Here is a 6,994-nt window from a genome sequence, read left to right as displayed (position 1 = left end):
ATTCCTCTAACTCGGATACTACAGAACAATCATCAACTGTGTCAGGAAATTGCATAGACTTAAAAACATTATTTGTTACCTGGTTGTCCTAAACACGCATGGTAAGTTCACCCTTCTGCACATCAATAAGGGTCCTTCCTATTCCTAGGAAAGGCCTTTCTAGGATGATTGACACCTCTTTATCTACTTCAAAGTCTAAAATAATAAAGCCAACAGGAAAAATAAATTTTTCTATACGTACCAATACATCTTCAAGTTTTCCTTTTGGATGTGCTAAGGATCGATCTGCTATCACCAACTTATTGTGGTAAGGCATTATGTAACTGTGGTAGGTCTAAATTCACCTATCACCAACTTCCTAAATATGGAAATGGGCATCAAGTTGATGCTTGCACCCAAATCACATAATGTCTTACCACAATAAGTTGCTCCAATATTGCAAGGTATGGTAAAACATCTAGGATCCTTCATCTTTGGGGGTTTTTCTTCAAGATATGCACCGCATTCTTTTGTCAGGGCTACCGGTTCAAATTCTCCAAATCTTCATTTCTTGGAGAGGATATCATCATAAATTTGATGCAATTTAACATCTTTTCAAGTGCTTCTACCAATGAAATGTTGATATGAAGTTGCTTGAGTACGTATAGAAATTTCTTATTTCTGCTTTTGAAGCCTTTGAGGGTAAGGTGGTGGAGGATTTTTTACTGGAACTGGTTGATTTGTCTTTTGTGGCAATTCTGCATCTAATGAAGTTGTTAGTTTATCAGAATTGACTAGTTTAGAAGTTACCTTATCAGATTTTGCAAATTTAGGTTCTGGTGAAGCCAAAATTTCAACACTTGGTTGAACTTCCACTAAATCTTGAGATCAACTGGCTCTTCTTCAACTTTGACAATGTTAGGCTCTAAAGTCTTTTCGCTCCTTATTATCAACGCTTTACAGTGTTATTTCCCTAGATTTCTTGGGTTCTCTGTATCACTAGGCAAAGCGCCTTATGGTTGGTTCCTAAGATCAGTTGCAAGCTAGCCCATTTGGTTTTCCAAGTTTTTCAATGTGGCTACTTGGAGTTGGATTAAGGCATCATTTTTTTTGCTATGTATGCCTTCAACAGGTTTTCTAAGCCATTGGATGGTTCAACTTAGGATGGTTTCTAAACTTGTTTGGTAAATCCAGTTGGTTAGGTCGATCTGGGTTGTGCATAAGTGTTAATGGGCCCAGTCCCCTGTTACTCCAAGAGAAATTTGGGTGGTTTCTCCAAGATGGGTTATAAAAATTGAATTGCAGTCATTGCCTTCCTTGGTTCTGGTTCTGGGTACCCATGTAATACATGGATTCTGTGTTTGATAGACATTCTTCGAATAAGTGCCTTCCCCATAATAAACACAAGCTACATTTTCGGATTGATTTGGTGGCTGAGCTACAAAATTATTAAACGCATTAATGGTAAAAATTTGAAGTATTGAGGAAATTGAAGATACTTGAGATACTAGTGAAGTGAGAGTGTCCACTTCATGTACTTTAGCGACTCGTCTTCCTGACACTGCTCGATTGGTTGGCTATTGGTAATTGTTACTGGTAATCCTATCGATGATTTCATAAGCCTCATTATAAGACTTAGAAAGGAGAGCTCCATTAGCAGAAGCGTCTACTACCATTCTCGTGTAAGCATTGATACCATTATGGAATGTCTCAATTTGAATGCAATATAGGATTCCATGATGAGGGCACTTTCATAATAATTCTTTGTACCTTTCCCATGCCTCATACAAGGACTCACGTTCCATCTATTGGAAAGTAGTGATCTCATTCCTCAACTTAGCATTCTTGCTAGGTGGGAAATACTTTATAAGGAATCTTTCTACTAACTCTTGCCATGTGGTAACAGAATCTGGTGGAAATGAGTTCAGCCAAGCTCGAGGTCTATCCCTTAGCGAATATGGGAACCACTTTAATCGTAGTGCATCTTCGGGCACTCCACCTAATTTGAAAGAATCACTCACCTCCATAAACAATATTAAGTGAAAGTGAGGATCTTCGGTAGGCATTCCACTAAATTGGCCCACTGTCTGAAGCATCTAGAACATGACTGGCTTCAACTTGAATTGTTGTGCCTCGATTTCAGGTCTTCTAATATGATGTGATCTCAATCGCATCATGTTGTGGCACCACTCGTTGCTATTGTGATTGGCCTAAACACGAGGGCCCCAAGTGCAAGATGAAGCTCAATCTCAGCTCAACAAGCTCAATCTTAGTTTTTCCCAGCTCGATTTAGCTCACATGAGCTTAATTTAGCTCGTTTGAGCTCAATTTAGCTTACTTTAGCTCGTTTGAGCTTGGCTTAAGTTTATTTCAACTCATTTATTTTAATGTCTGAATAAATTAAGTAATTTATTAATTTAGCTTAAATTACTACACTCATTATTATGTTTTGACTTATTACATGTTTTAAATGTGTCTTGGCGAATTTAATATGTCTTGTTAAGAATTTATTAAATTTGTCTAATTTAATTTATGTTTTAATTAGTGTGTCTAAATTATATTAATGTTTGTTCAGCTGAATTTTATGTGATTTAATTTTGGTTCATGTGTTTTTGTAGGTGAGCTGAATTTGGAGAGTAATTAAACAAGGTTCATGCATGATAGGTTCAATGTATGGGACGGTGCATGTAAGGCCTCTTTCAATGAATGGTGGCTGATCCATTTGGCTCCCCAAGGCACCTATTTGGCCAAAAGGTGTCCAGCAACTTAAAGCACAAGCTTGGCCGATCGTATTCCCAAGGCAGCATCTAAGCCATTCACACCTCAATTTGACCAATCAGCTCCTATACATGTATGGGTGGATTCATGAACGTCCAAAGGGAGGGAATATTACCTTAATTCATCACATTGAATGTATAATGTGCATGTACAAAGGGGAGAACGAATTTACAAGGTACATGCTTCCATTCATGAACCAGCCCATCATTAAAGCTTTAATTAAGAGAGATGCATGACCCATGCACCTAGCATTCGTCCAAGGGGGGTTGGATATGAATTGAAGATGCACATTCATGGAACAAGGAAGCTTTCTTATTGGTTAAGCATGCATGAAGCGGGTTTTGGGAAGAAACATGATTATTCAACCATGCATGAACTTACACTATCCATGAGCAGTAGATTTAATGCTTGAAGTGTGAACATTTTTAATTGTTGTGTGAACACATTAGTAGCTGAATTTTAATAGGCATTAGAGAGCCTATAAATATTTTATTTTGTTTATTGTAAAAGGTTAAAGAATTTGATCAATTAAAACTTAATAGAACTTTGTTCTTGTGAGGTTACCTCCTCTCTTCTTTCGTTCGAGTCTCGAAGCGACTTATCTAGCTTGCTAGTGGCGTCAATCCGAACTCCATTGAACTTATCACCGAACCGGTGTGGCGTTCAACCATATTATTATACCTTTGGTTCTTACCTCCATATAGGTAACGGGTCAAGGTCCGCTTCTATCTTTCATCAAATTTCACCTTAAGCAATATAGACTAGGGGCAATACTTTTTAGTATTGAATCATTCTTAAAGTTTGAGTTCTTTATCCATTTCCATTTATCTATCATCTTTGTAACTTAATTCTTTGTTAAACCGAACCTATCTTTCATCAAACCAAAACCCATCCTTTGAACCCATCTTGCCTACCTTTTCGCTTATAAAACATTCAAACTCCATCTATCTACAAATTTGAACGAGCTTCTCGTCGATGATCGGGCATCTTAAGTGAACCCGACTCAATCAACCAGGCCGAATCACATCATAATACCCAGATTAAGCTCATGAAACATTGGCACGATATACTGTCTTAGAGCTCTATCCCTATCATCAGCAATAAGGATAGGGTTTTGAGTAGGGTTTGTTCCGTTTTTGTTATTCAGATTTTCAAAGTTTATCCCTTCGATCATTCTTTGAACTGCTTGTCTTCTTCTTTGTCGAAAAGTTCTTTCAATCTCAAGGTCTATGAGGAGTAAATCGATAATTTGATCAGTACTCATAAACACCCGAAACAATCACATAAAAATAATAGAATTAAAATTAAACTATAAAAATAAACCAAAATGTAAAATTGACAAATACACAAATAATGACTTTTAAAATAGTCCCTAGCAACGGTGCCAAAAACTTGAACGATGGAAATGTCCAAGTGTACACAATCACAGCAAGTAATAAATTGATAAGTAAATGTCGAGTTATCATACCCACAAGAGCTGTGTATGAAAATATTTATGAAATGCAATTAAAAACACTTTAGTGAAGGAAAATCTTTTGTTTTGAAAAAGGGTTTAATAAAACTAGATTTTAACTAAGAAAATTAAAAAGGTAAAATTTCCAATACACGATTTCTAAAAACAAGTTTAATCAATATGACATAATTATGTTAGATCAATTACATTTCTTAACTTAATATTACTAAAACAATGTCCATGTTGTTACAAATAAATTCACGACAACTTGGTAATTTGTTAACTATAGTATATACAGACTTACTAAATTAACTAATCTCTTGAACATATTACTATGCCAATTCAAATAATTAATCAATTTTAATAAGCAAGTAAAATATTAAGTGAAGTAACAATATATTCCTACATTGAAACAGTTTAATCACAATAATCTTACAAGTTATGCAAGGCTAATGTATTATTTAATACCGCCGCTAATTTAACCCTCACTACCTTAGAAGATTAAATATGCACTAATGAAGTATTGTGTCAATTAATTAAAATTTCAATATGATTAATAATTAATTCATTAGTTACCTTACAATTAGAATGCATAACATAATCATGGTTTTACGTAACCAAACAATTTACCAAGACCTATAACAACACAAACATGATTTTAATAACTTAAGTAGACGAAATGCAATCAAACTAACATGAATTAAATTTAATCCATGTTAATTAAATTTAGAATAACAACTTAACAAATATTCATAGACATGTTCATAACAAAAATAAAGAAAGTTAAAGGATAGGAAACTAGAATCAAATTCAGTGTTTCTCCGAAGCCAGACTAGTTTGCTCCTCTCCTTCTCCGCTCGTCTATTATTCCACAGCTTCTATAAGCACTTGAATGTTGCTACCCAAGGTGGTTGAAGGCTCTTTCCCAAGAGGGAAATCAACAATGGGAAGTAGACGGGAAAAATGGGAAACAAAGAGAGGTTTAGGAAGGAAGAAAGTGAGTAAAAGAGAGAGAGAAGTGTGGAATGAGAGGTGTGTTGAATGAATAGTTGAAAGAGGTATTTATAGGTGGGAGTGGCTATGAAAAATAACAAATAATTAGCAGCCACACACTCCACTTGGTCGGCCACACATGTAGCAAAGTTTGAATATTTCAAATTTTGCTAAATTTAGCTTAGGGCAAATCTTCAAAAGCATAATAAGTGGAGAGGTTTGAATGCGATTTCAAGGAAAATTTGAGGGCTATTTTACAAGCATAAAAATCACCAAAATTTAGCTGATTGGGTAAGCTTGTTGGACGGTTTTAGCCTGCCATTTCTATTGTTGGACCAGTCTTCTTTTATTAGCACAATCGGGCCACTTCCTCCTTTAGGCTTTATACTAATTTTTGACCCAATTAACTTTGAATAAAATTTAAATATAAATTGTATAGAATAATATTTATTTGGACCATACTTGGATGGAAAAATATTTTAATCTTTCCCTTGGTTCACTTGATGCAAAATTCCCCAACGATTCAAGCCTTTCGAGGTGTTCGCCTAGCAATTTTTACCTTTTGTGCGAAACTATCGAAAATAAACCAAATTTGTGAAAATTTATTATAAAATAACTAAAATTTAATATGTTAATAATTTAAGTTCAAATTAATTATTTTATAATTAAATTATGTATTTCGACAAAATTTACTACAAAACTGCAGGAATTAAGGCTTAAAAGGTGCTGAAAAAGTCATATATTTTTGTGTTTCCAGTAATTGACTTACCACTTTTGATCACAAACATCTAAGTTCAGTATGTTACAAAATATTTAAGTATTAAGGCTCTCACCTGTAGGGGTCCATTAATAAATTATTCGAGTACTTTGATTATTTGAGCAAAATACAAATAGTCATTTATACGTATGTTTAGTATGATGTCCATTCATGTATAAGAATATTTTGGTCACATATGACATTTTGGCTTGTAACTTTCTAAGGCTTAGGACAGGTATGGAATTCAAAGATAGTAAGCATCAAGAGGGTTTCAAACACAAAAATAGTTAGACACATTTTATTGATCCCTATTCTTCCCCCTCAGTGACCCTTTCCCACTCACCGCTATATTTCTCCTTCCCTCACCTTCCTTATTTCTCCACATAGGAAAAAATAGCATGACATAATAACTACATCTAGCCTACGAGTTTTTCTGCACTCATGAATGAGTTTTTTCTATTGTTGTGACTTTTTCAATTTTCTTTTTTTTTCAATTTTTCTCACTCAAGAATGATTTTTTGTCTTTTCATGAAATTTTTGTACTCGTATTTCTTTTTGAATTTTTCTTCTATTTTGCACTTTCAGGCTAACCTATATTTCCCATATCACACCAATCTTTCTTACTTCTCTACATTTTTACAAACTCCATCATGATGTATCTATTTAACCCTCAATATGTATTGCCAGACATGATATGCCCACGCCCTGGGAACGCCCTTGGTTCAGCTCATGAAGCGTCATTTACAATCTTTTGCAAGCTGATCGAGCTAGTTCCAGCTCAATAGAGCTCAATTCGACTAAATGCTAGCTCATTGGGCCTAATCCTCTTTTATTTAATTTCATGCATTTTAAGTTGCTGGAATAAATTTAGTTGTTTGATTAAGTTATTTAATTTAATTTCAACTTATTAATATGTTTAATTTGAACTTAATTAATTTTGTGTTAATTTTAATACATGTTAACTAGCTACAGCATTTTAATGTGTCAAAATCTGGACATTTTAATTATGTGTTAAATATGTTTTATTTTAATGC

At 34.3% G+C, this 6,994-nt stretch overlaps 1 non-coding gene across 1 annotated transcript; it reads left to right on the top strand.

Annotated features, from left to right (window-relative positions):
* Positions 1–1,710: 1,710 nt before the first annotated feature.
* LOC128041536 (small nucleolar RNA R71) lies at positions 1,711–1,817 on the top strand. Its single transcript, XR_008196545.1, has one exon. It is a non-coding gene; the product is annotated as a small nucleolar RNA R71 (small nucleolar RNA).
* The last annotated feature ends 5,177 nt before the right edge of the window (positions 1,818–6,994 follow it).

This window comes from Gossypium raimondii, chromosome 5, assembly GCF_025698545.1.
Source record: "Gossypium raimondii isolate GPD5lz chromosome 5, ASM2569854v1, whole genome shotgun sequence".
NCBI lineage: Eukaryota > Viridiplantae > Streptophyta > Magnoliopsida > Malvales > Malvaceae > Gossypium > Gossypium raimondii.
Note: the sequence above shows the minus strand (reverse complement) of the source record. Positions and strands in the feature narration are given on the sequence as shown.